This window comes from Delphinapterus leucas, chromosome 6 (genome assembly GCF_059928025.1).
Source record: "Delphinapterus leucas isolate spDelLeu-1000000601 "Yukka" chromosome 6, BTC_Dleu_Yukka2, whole genome shotgun sequence".
Lineage (NCBI taxonomy): Eukaryota > Metazoa > Chordata > Mammalia > Artiodactyla > Monodontidae > Delphinapterus > Delphinapterus leucas.
The window spans coordinates 114,526,886-114,540,123 of record NC_143134.1 but is presented as its reverse complement, the minus strand read 5'-3'; the positions used below and the strand labels follow the sequence as shown (position 1 = coordinate 114,540,123).

Here is a 13,238-nt window from a genome sequence, read left to right as displayed (position 1 = left end):
TTTTTTTGGAAGTCGCAGTAGTAGTCTCAGCAAAGGAGGAAGGATTTTGGTTAGATAGTGTGAGAGGGAAAGAGCAGGGACTCTGGAGTGTGGCAGAACAAAGATCACAACTGTGTGACTTTGTCACTTGACTTCTCTGAACTTTAGTGTTCTCATTGAATAATAATAGCTAACATTTATATAGTTGTTATTATATAATATTCTTAGCACCTTACATATATCAACTCACTTTATTCTCATAACCCTATGAGGTAGGTGTTCTATTATCATCTCCATTTTACAGATGTGAAGACTGAAGCCCACAGAGGTTAAGCCCTAGATTTTACAGTTAGTAACACCATTAATCATTTGTTTCCTAGGTTTAATCTCTCCTTCCACTCCTTCTCCCCACATACTATAATGTTTCTGAAATTGAGGGTAGGGTTATTAGGACTCGTGACAAAGTCTGTAGAGTGCCAAGCATAGTGTCTGCCTCAAAGCAGACACTTGTGAATCCAGGCCATTTATAGTTGTTAAGGAGGCCCAGAACTCAACTCCCGATAGATTAGAGAGTCACAGAGATCCACCCTTAGAGTTGCAAGTGATTTTTTTTTCTTTCTCTCATGTTAGCTTTAATAAGCCAACCAGAAAACAACTGAGCAGAAAATAATTTTGCAGAATCAGAGATAATCCTTGAGTGCTAAGGTAAGAAGGGGTTTTGAGCCATTCAAGGCAGGGATATCATATCTTGTATCTGTAGCGTCAGCACTAAAAACACAAGAAATTGGTGTTTCATGAATGTTGAATGAATGGACGAATGAAAGCGGTCAGGTCAGGAATCTTGAGTCTTTTGCTTTAATCAGAGCCCTTTGAGTCTGAGTTCTTTGCTGGTAGTCAGAGAAAGTCTGCAAAATATAAGGGAAGGGAATGTGCTTTTCAGTCACTTCAGAAAATTGGGGCAAGTATGTAAGTCAAGCCATGTGTTGAAGCTAAATCCAAGGTTTGACAGGCCCTCCTGGAACCAGAATATAGCTACATTTCTGTTTGGAAATGTAGCTCTCATTATACCTAAAGTGACCAGATACACCAGATTAAGATGCGATGGCCAATAAACCCCTGGCTGTTTGCTTGACTATGTTGGGGAATGTGGTTTAGGAAAAAGATGAGCTTTGTCCCCTATACCTTTTTTATTTCTGCCACACAAAAGCTGGCTATATGAAAAAGAGGAGGACAAATCTAAGGTTGATGTGACCCTTTGAAAATGGAAATATAAGAACCAGTTGTCTAAAGCTTGTAAAATATAGATAGTGATTTCCTAGCAAGGAGATGGTGAGACTGATGTGGCAGTGGGGGTTAATAGATTGTGGTAGCAATGTAGTTTGAGCAGGAAAGGACTTGTGAGAGGAGGCCAACTACATTATTTGAGGAGGTATGAGGCTCAGGAAATAGTTGATGCGCCTAGGTTTTGCCTGGGTTCTCATTCTAGCTTTCTTATAAAGGCATGTCTCCATGGGTCCACGTATAAAATGAAGGAGCTAAATTAGATAATCCCTGAAGGAATTTTCCAGCTTTATGATGAAATGAATTGGGTAAAACAGGAAGTTGCAATTTAGGAAAGCCCTGCCTAAAGCAAATAACTATGGTACTCAGAGCCCAAATTCATTGGGATGATTTTGATTACAGATACTGTTCAATAATCCCTCAAACAATATTTACATTCCTTAATGCTTACCATACCTTGTTTCCCTGTTTAAATTTTAGAATACCTGGCTGCTGTAAAGTCTGTAGGATCACATAATTTACATGTAAATTCTGTTCTCTGGGTCTACCGCATAGAAATGTTTGCAGTTAAAGTTATGACATTATGACAATTTGTAATGTAAACTCGAAATTCAATGTAGAGTTTTCATTTGTGTTTTTTTCTTTTTAACACGATCACTTTTCTTCTCATTTATAACCCCACCCCCTCAATGTCACACTTTTCTTTTGTAAGTACATTTTCATTCATTGAGTTAAACCCACAGTTCATTTCAGAGTTTTCTCTTATTCCTTGTAAAGGGATTTTTATCTGCAAAACTCATTCAGCATTGAGAAGAGTCCTATCCTCTTAAGATCAAATGCTCTGAGTTTGAGAACTTGGATTCATTAAGGAAAATTGCAAAACCTTCTTAAATGCTGTTGGTCTGGAAAAAGGGAACCCAGCAGGAAAGGGGCGGCAATGTATGGGGGAGGGGTGGAGGGGGGTTAGCAAGGGAGCTGCAGTTGAAATATTCATCAATCATTTTACTGGCACCAGGAAACCAATCAGCCTTTTAGGGGAGAGGACTTAATCAATCACCTAATGTGGGAAATTACAATTGCTTTCCCACAAAAAAATATTCCCTTACTTGCTGACAGATTAAATCTGAAAGATAGTTGGGCTGGCTGGAATTCAGAGCTAACTGCTGGTGAGCAGTTACTGAAAGTACTACTGTGATGAAAAAATGCATTTAACATTTGAAGATAAAATGCACTATCTGCCGTGAACCTTTTAAAAATATTTCAAAGTAAGTTTGCTTTTCATATAGTGTGCCCATTAATAGAAAAACAGTTACCGAGCATCTATGGGTAGTATGAAGTGTGTGAAGTACTGTAAATTTATTCTCCAAAGCTAGTTTCAGGAGCATAGATAGGGCTCCTGGCTGAAGGATACCCAGTGTTTCCAATGCTGTGTTTGGAAAGCAAGTTTAGAGCGTTGTTTAAGGGACGCTTCCTGGGCAACACAGTTGGAAGTGCTTGCATACAAGCAGGAGGGATTTAGCTCTATCTTGTATTTAGATTTTAAATGGTGTGATCTCTGAGTTCTGTGCTTGAATTTGCCTGTGGCCCTTAGGTTCCTTAGGTGTGAGCTGTTTAGGAATCTAATGATTTTAAAATTAGAAATGTGTAATCACTGTAGAAAATATGGAAACTGAAGGGAAAATTATGTATAATCTTGTCTCCAAGCAACTTTTATTAGCATTTTCTTATGTTTTCTTCTAGACTCTTCAAATCCTAGTTTTTTAGCGTATTGTTCTGATCATACAGTATATACCGTTATGTTTTATGCTTTTTGTTTAATTTTAAGCCTTTTTCTCATGTTATAAACTTTACTGATTCAACATTAACTTATTTAAAACTTTTAATAGCTATATGACAGCCCATTGTTTTTCACTGTTGGACATTAAGATAGTTTTTAGTTTCTCACTGGTATAACAATACTGCTCAGACTATCTTGTGCTTTCTTTTATTTTGGCTTATTTTTTGGGGGATAAATTTTTAGAAGTATGTATCTACCTCGGTGTACCATCGCCATCAACCAGTTTAATTTACACTAAGATATCTTGTATACTAACGTCTAGGACTTATTACTATTTTTTAAATAAATGCCTCATGCTTGAGATAGAATTGAGACACTGGTAGGCTATTTCCTCTGTTCTTATGTTATGGAGGGATATGTGAAGTCGTTCCCAATGCCTTTTGTCCTCTGAATCTTTTAGATTTCTGGCACCAGGCCCCCCATGCACATTGCCTTCTACCCCCCACCCCAGTATCTCCAGCCTGGTCAGAGCAGTGCTTAAGGACCCTTCTGAGGCTGCCTTCTTTTTCCTATAGATCATGGGTGAATGGGTCACAAAGACACTCTGGAGCCTTCTCTGGTTGCCTCTGAAAATTTCAGGAGGATGGATTGGGGTGGGGGGGTGTCTCTGTGTCTTCAAATACAACTATATCAACTTCTTCAAAGTCTTGAATATGTCCTGAAACTTAAAACTGAATTTGATTGGAAATTAAGTACATGGAGAGAGAAGTTAAACTTACATTCCTTTAGATATCTGCATAATCTGCATGGCTTCCTCAGTGGCTGAAACACTGACCCTGCACAGGGTTTGATAGTGAAAAACCTAAATAAATTTTATGCTAATTTGAAGGGCATTCATAATTTTTAACAGGGCTGGTTTCAGAATGGAAACATATTTTCAGAGTCTGGCTATCTACAAATTTTGAATTAAATCATAAAACATACTTGCTGAAATTAAGATTTAAGAGTCTTCTAGTAATTTTAAAAGTTGAGGTTGATTGAGAGTAAACACAAATGTTTGAAGATCATTTGCTCTGCTTCTTTGTGTTCACCACTGGTGGTAAGAGAGTTTGCAATTTGCCAAGACACAGTTTTTATAAGGCTCTTTAATAAGAAAGTGAATAAGCCAGCTGCTCTTTCCCTCGACTATACCAATTGCAGACCCTCTCAAATCCTGGTTAGTAATTAAAAGCCTTGAGATGACCTTGAATCTAACTGAAGGACAAAAGCTGTCTTGAGTTAAATTTATAGTCCTTGTTGTTTTCACAAGAGGTTAGGAAGAATCATATTCTATTTGCTAAAACATTAAGGGTAGCCTTGGGTGTACGTTGAAAATCAGAAATAATAAGAGGCACTTTTAAAGTGCAGAAGAGAAGCCTGGAATGGACAAAAAAAAATTAGCTTTGTCATTTCTTCGTTGAGCATTTGAAATATGTATTTGAAGAGGTTTAAGGTAGGGTGATGTTTTTCAAAGTGTCAGTTTGCTTAAAAGATCTTTCTTTTCCCCATCTTAACATAAAGAGATTTTTGAACCCAGTGTTCAAAATCAGAATAAATGTTTAATGCCTTTTAAAAGTAACAGTTTAATTCATTCCTAAAATATTTTACAGGAGTGGGAACTTTGTTAGTAAAAGTTCCTGATTATGCTGAGGCAAAAATGCTTTATATTTGGGCTGTATCATAAGATCTATGAGTAGAGAATTTTTCTGCTTACCAAAAAGAACAAAATATATTTTCAGTTGTTTAGAGAGCCTTGAACTACTATCTTATTGATAGGAGGAAAGTTGAACATGTTGCTACAAGAAAAGTCAAGTTTTATGTGTCAGTAGGTGAGATAAGACATTTCTCTTAGCATGATAAATGTGATAAATCCCTGAAGACCCCAGTAGTAAGGCAAACAGTTTGAGCAAGCACTAATGTCTTATATAGATTGTGTAGACTTCAGGATTATTTTAGTTTTTACATTTACTTAATTAGGCTAGCCTACACTTTGACCAAAATAATTGATCATAAAACTATATACCTGTGTGTGTGCGTGTTTGTGTGTGTGTGTGTGTATGTGTGTATATGTACACACACATCAGGGATTGTCAGTGTGGGATCCCTAAAGATGGTAGTACGGGTTCTCAAGCAATTTCAGTTGTGCAAAATTTGATCTAAAATCATGAGTAATAAGGTTGTCCAGCCTAAATAAAGTAATAATGTCTCTACAATCTTGACTTTTGCCTTGAAAGTATTCTAGTTTAGTCTGGCAGCAGCAGTGCCACTCAGCCTCTGAACAGCAGATACTAATTTTTGCAGAAGAGGGTAGAATAAATAGTTATTGTAGTATGGTAGACAAACTGCATTGGTATGGGTGGCAATTTAAAATTATTTCAGAGAACTATTATTATGATGTAGTGATTAACTAGGTGTGTTAAGGCATGAGCTCTAGTTGGACCTGGGTTTAAAGCCTGTCTCTCCTACTTTTTTTATTTTTTTGGAGGGTAGTGGTGCTGAAAGGATGTAGAATCACCACACAAGTTACTGGAGAATGAATTGATGTAGTGTGTGAAGAACCTGGAGTGTAGCTGTGTTACTGTACGAAGGTTATTTAACATTTTTCAATTTCCTTATCTGTAAGTAACATTAATATACCTACTTCTTGGGTAAGCAAGCCAGTTCACCGAAATCCAAGTCATTGAAACTGGTTTGCCAAATATCCACTTTACCCAGTATTCAGTTCAACAAAAATCAATTTGCTGAATCTAACTTGTAGAACTTACAGAATTTGTTGTCAGTTTCCTTCTTCTAAATTGCTACCCTGTCATTTTTTGCCCTTTTCTTCTCTCCCTTTTCCTGTACCCCATCTTTTCCCCCATTACCTGCAGCCCAGAGCAGACTGTATCTTTCCACCGGCAGAGGTCCCTTCTCTGCCCTGGCTCTTTCCAGCTGCAGGAGCAGCAGAGAGCTGGGATAGAGACAAATTGAACATTCTTGAAAATGCTGCTGTGCTAACTATCGATCTTAATTTGGCAGAAATCTTTTTTTAAAACATAAATTTATTTATTTAATTTATTTTTGGCTGCACTGGGTCTTCGTTGCTGCACGTGGGCTTTCTCTAGTTATGGTGAGTGGGGGCTGCTCTTCCTTGCGGTGCACGTGCTTCTCATTGCGGTGGCTTCTCCTGTTGCAGAGCACGGGCTCTAGGCGCGCAGGCCTCAGTAGTCGTGGCATGAGGGCTCAGTAGTTGTGGCCTGTGGGCTCTAGAGTGCAGGCTCAGTAGTTGTGGTGCACGGGCTTAGCTGCTACGCGGCATGTGGGATCTTCCCGGACCAGGGCTTGAACCCGTGTCCCCTGCATTGGCAGGCAGATTCTTAACCACTGCGCTACCAGGGAAGTCCCCATGAATTGATTTTCCTGTCTACTATGTTGTACTTTGTCTGTGCTAGGTTATATCTTTGAACATTTACTGTGGATTCTTGATAAATCATCTTGTGAAACCTATTCCTAATAGGTTTCTAATCCCAGAGGCCAGACTGGTGTAGTGTATGGCAGGTCAAACTTGGTATAATTGATACGTTAATAAAATTTTTCTAGTACTTGGCATAAGCTAAAATATATGATTCACTGTTCTTTGACACTTTGAACCCACGGTTTCAACCCAGAGCTTATCCCAGGGTAAGATTTGTCAGCATGCCCTGGTATGAAGTAATGGAGACTTTAGAACAAGGGTTTGAAATTTTATTATCTAGCTCATATGCTGTATCTAGAATTTTACCACTTTAAGTTCTAAATCATAAAAACTTAATGTCTCTCTTGATTAGAGCATGAAGTATTTGTGTTCTTCCTGTTGAAAGGAAAAAATTTTGTCCCAAACCAATTTCTTAGCTGAATTGTGATTTAGCAACTCTATTCATGTGCAAAATTAGTATCATTAGTCCTTAGTTTGTGATCATTATCTTTTTCTGAAAATCTTGTAGTTAAGCGTTTGTCTTTTTTCTTAAATTGAAATTTATTGCGTGCTTACCGTGTACTAATTATGTGCAGCAGTCTTATAAGGAGAGTTACATTATTACTGTCATTTTGCAGATGAGAAAACTGGGAGCAGTTATGTGACTTGGCCTGGTAAATGGGAGAGATGGGATTCAAATATAGGCTGTTTGACTCTAGGCCTCACACTCTTGGAATCTCAGCACCATATTCTGATAGAGGAGGATCCTAAGGGCCATTTGTACCTTAAGGAGTCTAGTATTTAGAAGACATTGCTTTAATGGCAGATGCAAAAATTAAAACCAAACTTCAGAGTTAATGCCACCTCCATTTTTAGTCATGGGGACAGTTGTGCCCCTTGAAAATTGCTTGTTTAAATTCTTAACTTTTTTTTTAAACTGGCCATTTAAAATTTTATTTTATTTTATTTTATTTTTATTTACTTATTTATTTTTGGTTGCATTGGGTCTTCATTGCTGCATGTGGACTTTCTCTAGTTGCATCGAGCGGGGTCTACTCTTTGTTGCGGTGCACGTGCTTCTCATTGCGGTGGCCTCTCTTGTTGCGGAGCGCAGGCTCTAGGCGCGCGGACTCAGTAGTTGTAGCTCACGGGTGCTAGAGCGCAGGCTCGGCTCAGTAGTTGTGGCGCAGGGGCTTAGTTGCTTCACGGCATGTGGGATCTTCCTGGACCAGGGCTCGAACCCGTGTCCCCTGCATTGGCAGGTGGATTCTTAACCCCTGCGCCACCAGGGAAGTCCCTGACCATTTTTTTTTTAAAAGATACCTTTTTGTGTTTCCAAGGAAAAGAATGAAGTCCAAAACCAATTAGTGGTGTTGGAGAAGGATGCTGTTGTGGGATTTAGGACATGTCCTTGCAAACAGGGAGGCAGTGCTGGCCCTGGGCATGTGACACAGAAGTAGATCTCTGTGTGGAATGGGAAGGAATTGTAATACTTAATGGCTTTTAGGAAATAAAGCAAAATAACATTAGGCTACTTAATACTATGTGGAACAAGTTAAAAAATGAATATCGTGGGCTTCCCTGGTGGCGCAGTGATTGAGAGTCCGCCTGCTGATGCAGGGGACATGGGTTCGTGCCTCAGTCCGGGAAGATCCCACATGCTGCAGAGCGGCTGGGTGCGTGAGCCATGGCCGCTGAGCCTGTGCGTCCGGAGCCTGTGCTCCGCAGTGGGAGGGGCTGCAGCGGTGAGAGGCCCGCGTACAGCAAAAAAAAAAAAAAAAAAAAAGAATATCATGAACTGAAAACACGAAGACTGTAACATGGTAGTGACTGTAAGCAACCAGTATGTCTACACAACTTCAGTTTCCAGGTCAGCTTGTATTTCAGTCTGCCTTGTTGACCTTATGAGTACACTCTTCTCATCTTGACATCATTAGCTAATATTCTAAAAATATGGTCACTTTGACTTATTCAGGAATGTGAAGCATATGCAGAAACTGGATTGCTAAAGTCAGATCAGAAGTGCTGTATACCAAGTAATGGTTCCCCACTCTGGAAGCGTGACATTTTTGGTATTTCACTTAGTTTTGAGATACATGTTCGGAAGTAAGAATGCTACATTATGTTTGTGCTAATGCTAATGCATGATACTGTTAGAAGATGAACTTTACCCCTAAGCTGACAGACCTTATAACAGGTATCAAAAATTAAAAGGATGCATGTATTATACAAGTAGAGTATGATTTTAGTTGGGCAGGGTAGACTAGTATCTGTAGCTCTCAAACATGCCCCAGTCATTTATTTCATTGGTCTGGTGATCTGAGATCTGAATGGTTGACCCAGAGGTCAGTTTTCACATGAATGCTGTAGCTTCATCAAGAAGCCAACATCTCAATAATAGCACTGAGTGATGACTTAATAAAAGGTCCTATTCTCTATGTGTGCACTGAGTGGAACAGTTTCCCTAGAGCTGCTGCAAAGTGGTTTATATTTTTTAATCAAGAAGTCTATTTCACAAGTATAATTATATTTGTGGCTTGGAGGGTGAAGATCAGAATGACTTTCCCAACTATGATAATAATGGCTAACTCTATTTTCCCATCTTACAAGATGGCAGTGAAAAAGCTGAGAAGCCAGATACTAAAGAGAAAAAATGTGAAGCCAAGAAGGCTGATGTGTAGAGAACAAATGTATGGATACCAAGGGGGAAAGGGGTGGGGTGAGAGGAACTGGGAGACTGGGATTGACACATATACATTATTGATACTATGTATAAATTAGACAACTGATGGGAACATACTGTATAGCTCAGGGAACTCTACCTAATGTACTGTGGTAACCTAAATGGGAGGGAAGTCCAAAAGGGAGGGGATATCTTTGTGTGTATGGCTGTTTCATTTTGTTGTGCAGTGGAGGCTAACACAACATTGTAAAGCAACCATACTCCGATAAAAATTAAAAGAAAAAAAAAAGGCTGATGCTGGTGACAGGGTTAAAAAGGTTAAGAAGGGGAAGCCCCACTGCAGCTGAAACCCTGTCTTGGTCAGAGGAATTGGCCAGTATTCCTGATTGGTTATGTATTCCAGAAAGGCCTTGTACAAGATGAAGTATTCAGCAGCTAAATCCAAGGTTGAAAAGAAAAAGAAGGTGATGGTCCTTGCTACTGTCAGAAAACCAGTTGGTGGTGACAAGAATGGTGGTACCCGAGTGGTTAACTTCACAAAACGCCTAGGTATTATCCTACTGAAAATGTGCCTGGAAAGCTGTTAAGTCATGGCAAAAAACCCTTCAGTAAACGTGAGAAAACTGCGTGCTGGCATCACTCCTGGGACCATTCTGATCTGCCTCACCGGGCGCCACGGAGGCAAGAGGGTCATCTTTCTGAAGCATCTGAGCAGTGGCTTGCTACTTGTGACTGGGCCTCTGTCCCTCAGTCGAGTTCTCCGCAGAACACACCAGAAATTTGTCATTGCCACCTCTATCAAAATTGATATCAGTGGTGTGAAAAATCCTAGAACATCTCACTGATGCTTCAAGAAGAAGAAGCTGTGTAAGCCCAAGCACCCGGAAGGTGAGATCTTCGACCCACAGAGAGAGAAAAATGAGATTACAGAGCAGCGCAAGGTTGATCAGAAAGCTGTGGACTCACAAATTCTATGAAGAATCAAAGCTGCTCCTCAGCTCCAGGGCTACCTCCGCTCTGTGTTTGCCCTTGCAAATGGAATTTATCCTCACAAAATAGTGTTCTAAACTTCTTACAAAGAACCTAATTGAATAACTGGTCCATCTAAAAAAAAAAAAAAAGGCTAACTTTTACTAAACATGTACTATGCACCAGGTGCTCTCTTGAGTGCTTTAAATTTTCTTTCATTTCATTTAATCTTCTCCGGAGCCCTGTGACATGTACATACTATTATTGTTGCCATTTTTAGATTGGGAAAATGCCAAAGCCTTTAGGAAAATGCCAAAGCCAAATTGTTTAAATCAGAGAGATATTACAGATATTACTCCCTTTACACAGTTTCTCCCTTCTGTAAAATGGGGGCTAGAGTGGGATGGAAGAGATTAGGGATGGTTTATAAGGTTTCTTCTAGTTAAAAAAAAAAAAAAATCTAAGAATCTTGGAAACCTCTTAAGCGTTCCTCAAGTGTTAATGTTATATCCTCTGTATCCCCTAGTATACACAACTGCCAACTTTTGAAAAATTCATAGACTTTAGAGCTGAAAAAATACTAAGAAAATTGGCCAGACTTTCTCCTTTTACTGAAGAGAAAATGGAGCACAGAGGGAGTAGATCCCTTAGCATCACACAAATGGCTTATTAGTACCAGAGTAAGGCTAGTGTTCAGGTGTCTTGCCTCCCTAGTGTATCACTTTATTGATGTCTCAACGTTAGGAAATTGCTTTAACATCAGAGTTGGTATAGACGTTTTATCTCTGTATAAAGAGTTAAGAGTTTGGAAATAGGAATTGATGTTTTACCCTTTCCAAACTTCATGATGAGTCAAGAAAAGAAGGTTCTAAAAAGTAGCTTTTCAAATGTTGGACTTGCTTATATCTATGATTTTTTTTTTTTTTTTTTTTTTTGGCAGTGCCACGTGGCCCGTGGGATCTCAGTTCCCCGACCAGGGATCAGACCTGGGCCCTCGGCAGTGAAAGCTTGGAGTCTTAACCACTGGACTGCCAGGGAGTTCCCTATTTCTATGATTTAAGGCCTTCCATTCCTTGCTAAACATGCTGAAAATTGGGAGCCAGCCAACAGGCACATGAGAAGATGCTCAGCATCGCTAATCATCAGGGAAATGCAAATCAAAACTACAATGAAGCATCATCTCACACTTGTCAGGATGGCTGTCATCAAAAAGAACACAAATAACAAATGTTGGTGAGGATGTGGAGAAAAGGGTACCCTTGTACACTATTGGTGGGAGTGTAAACTGGTGTAGCCACTATGGAAAACAGTATGGAGGTTTCTCAAAAAACTAAAAATAGAACTACCATATGACCCAGCAGTTCGACTCCTGGCTATATATCCAAAAAAACCAGAAACACTAATTCGAAAATATACATACACCCCAATGTTCATGGCAGCATTATTTACAATTGCCAAGATATGGAAGCTACCTAAGTGTCTGTCAACAGATGAATGGATAAAGATGATGTGGTAATATACATACAATGGAATACTACTCAACCATTAGAAAGAATGAAATTTTGCTGTTTGCAGCAACATGGATGGGCTTGGAGGTTATTATGCTAATTGAAATAAGTCAGACAGAGGAAGACAAATAAAAAGTGTTGTATGATATCACTTATATGTGGAATCTAAAAAAAATAGAACAAACTAGTGAATATAACAAAGAAGCAGACTCACAGATATAGAGAACAAACTAGTGGTTACCAGTGGGGAGAGGGATTGTAAGCATCTAGGGGTAGCCAGCTTTATTCATCTTTGTATCCCTTTTAACTTAGCATAGTGCCCTATATTGAAAATGCTAGGTAAATATTTATTGAGTTTAATTTTAGAACGTAGGAAAGTGTAGCATATAAGAAGCAGAAGGGGCTTCCTTGGTGGCGCAGTGGTTGAGAGTCCGCCTGCCGATGCAGGGGACGTGGGTTCGTGCCCCGGTCCGCTGAGCGGCTGGGCCCGTGAGCCGTGGCCGCTGAGCCTGCGCGTCCAGAGCCTGTGCTCTGCAACGGGAGAGGCCACAGCAGTGAGAGGCCCGCGTACCGCAAAAAAAAAAATAATAAGCAGCAGGAGTTTTTCACCCTTAATCCTGTTTGTGGAGTGTCTTTTGCATTTATGTGGTGCTCTAAACATATGTTGGTTTTTGCTCTTCTATCTTGACTCCAGTTCGAATAGTTAAAAAAAATTTCTTTTGGGGTTATTTCATAGATTGATTAACTAGCAACTAGCTTTGCTTCATATTTGAAAGATTCTGGGGTGGAAGTTTAAAGATGTTGTATCTTTTTGTTTTCACACAATGGATTTCTGAAGCTGAGACATGAGAGATGGTACTGAGCTTTAGCATTAATGGTTAACTAGTGTGTCAGAAAGATTAGTGCCCAGAATTATGTTTCTAATAAGAAGTACTTTAAAAGTCACTTAGAGAATGTCTGGGAGGTTTTTTTTTTTTCCTTCAGTTGAACTGGTCAGTTTTAGAGAGTTAAGGTGAATCATTTTGTTCTTAGGCTTTTTCTTGTTTATTGAAGTAAAGTTGATTTACAATGTTGTGTTAATTACTGCTGTACAGCAAAGTGATTCAGTTATACATATATATATATACATTCTTTTTAAAAATATTTTTCATTGTTCTTAGGATTTTTAAAATGTGCATGTTTCTGTTTATAAAAACAATATATTTTCAATCAGAAAAGTTGAATGGAGAAAAAAAAATCATCCTCAACAGATGGTTCTGAAATGACCTCGAAAGCTCTGTGACCACGGTCAAACAAACTCCTTTGTCTGTAGGACTCTTCTTCAGTTAGTCTTTGAAATGACAATGAGCAAAAAAAAATCTCCTTCACTCTCCCTACTCCTGCTGGGAGTAACATATATTTTTCCAAAACAACCTAGTTCTTGTTTAATTACAATATTGCATTCATTCATTCATGTAAAGTTTTATACTTCGGTTTGATCTGGTTAGTGAAGTTACTCTAGCTGCTTCTGATTATCTTGGATTATTCAAGAGGAGGTTTATAATGGACTCATCTAAGGTGTGGTGTTTT

General features: G+C 39.0%; 1 protein-coding gene and 1 pseudogene across 3 annotated transcripts in view; both read left to right on the top strand.

The window, feature by feature from the left end:
* The window catches only part of NR6A1 (nuclear receptor subfamily 6 group A member 1), a 206,910-nt gene that overhangs the window by 8,635 nt on the left and 185,037 nt on the right, over positions 1-13,238 (top strand). The gene's annotated exons all lie outside the window — the stretch shown is intronic.
* LOC149749050 (large ribosomal subunit protein eL6 pseudogene) overlaps positions 1-13,238 on the top strand; it is a 105,376-nt pseudogene that overhangs the window by 7,410 nt on the left and 84,728 nt on the right.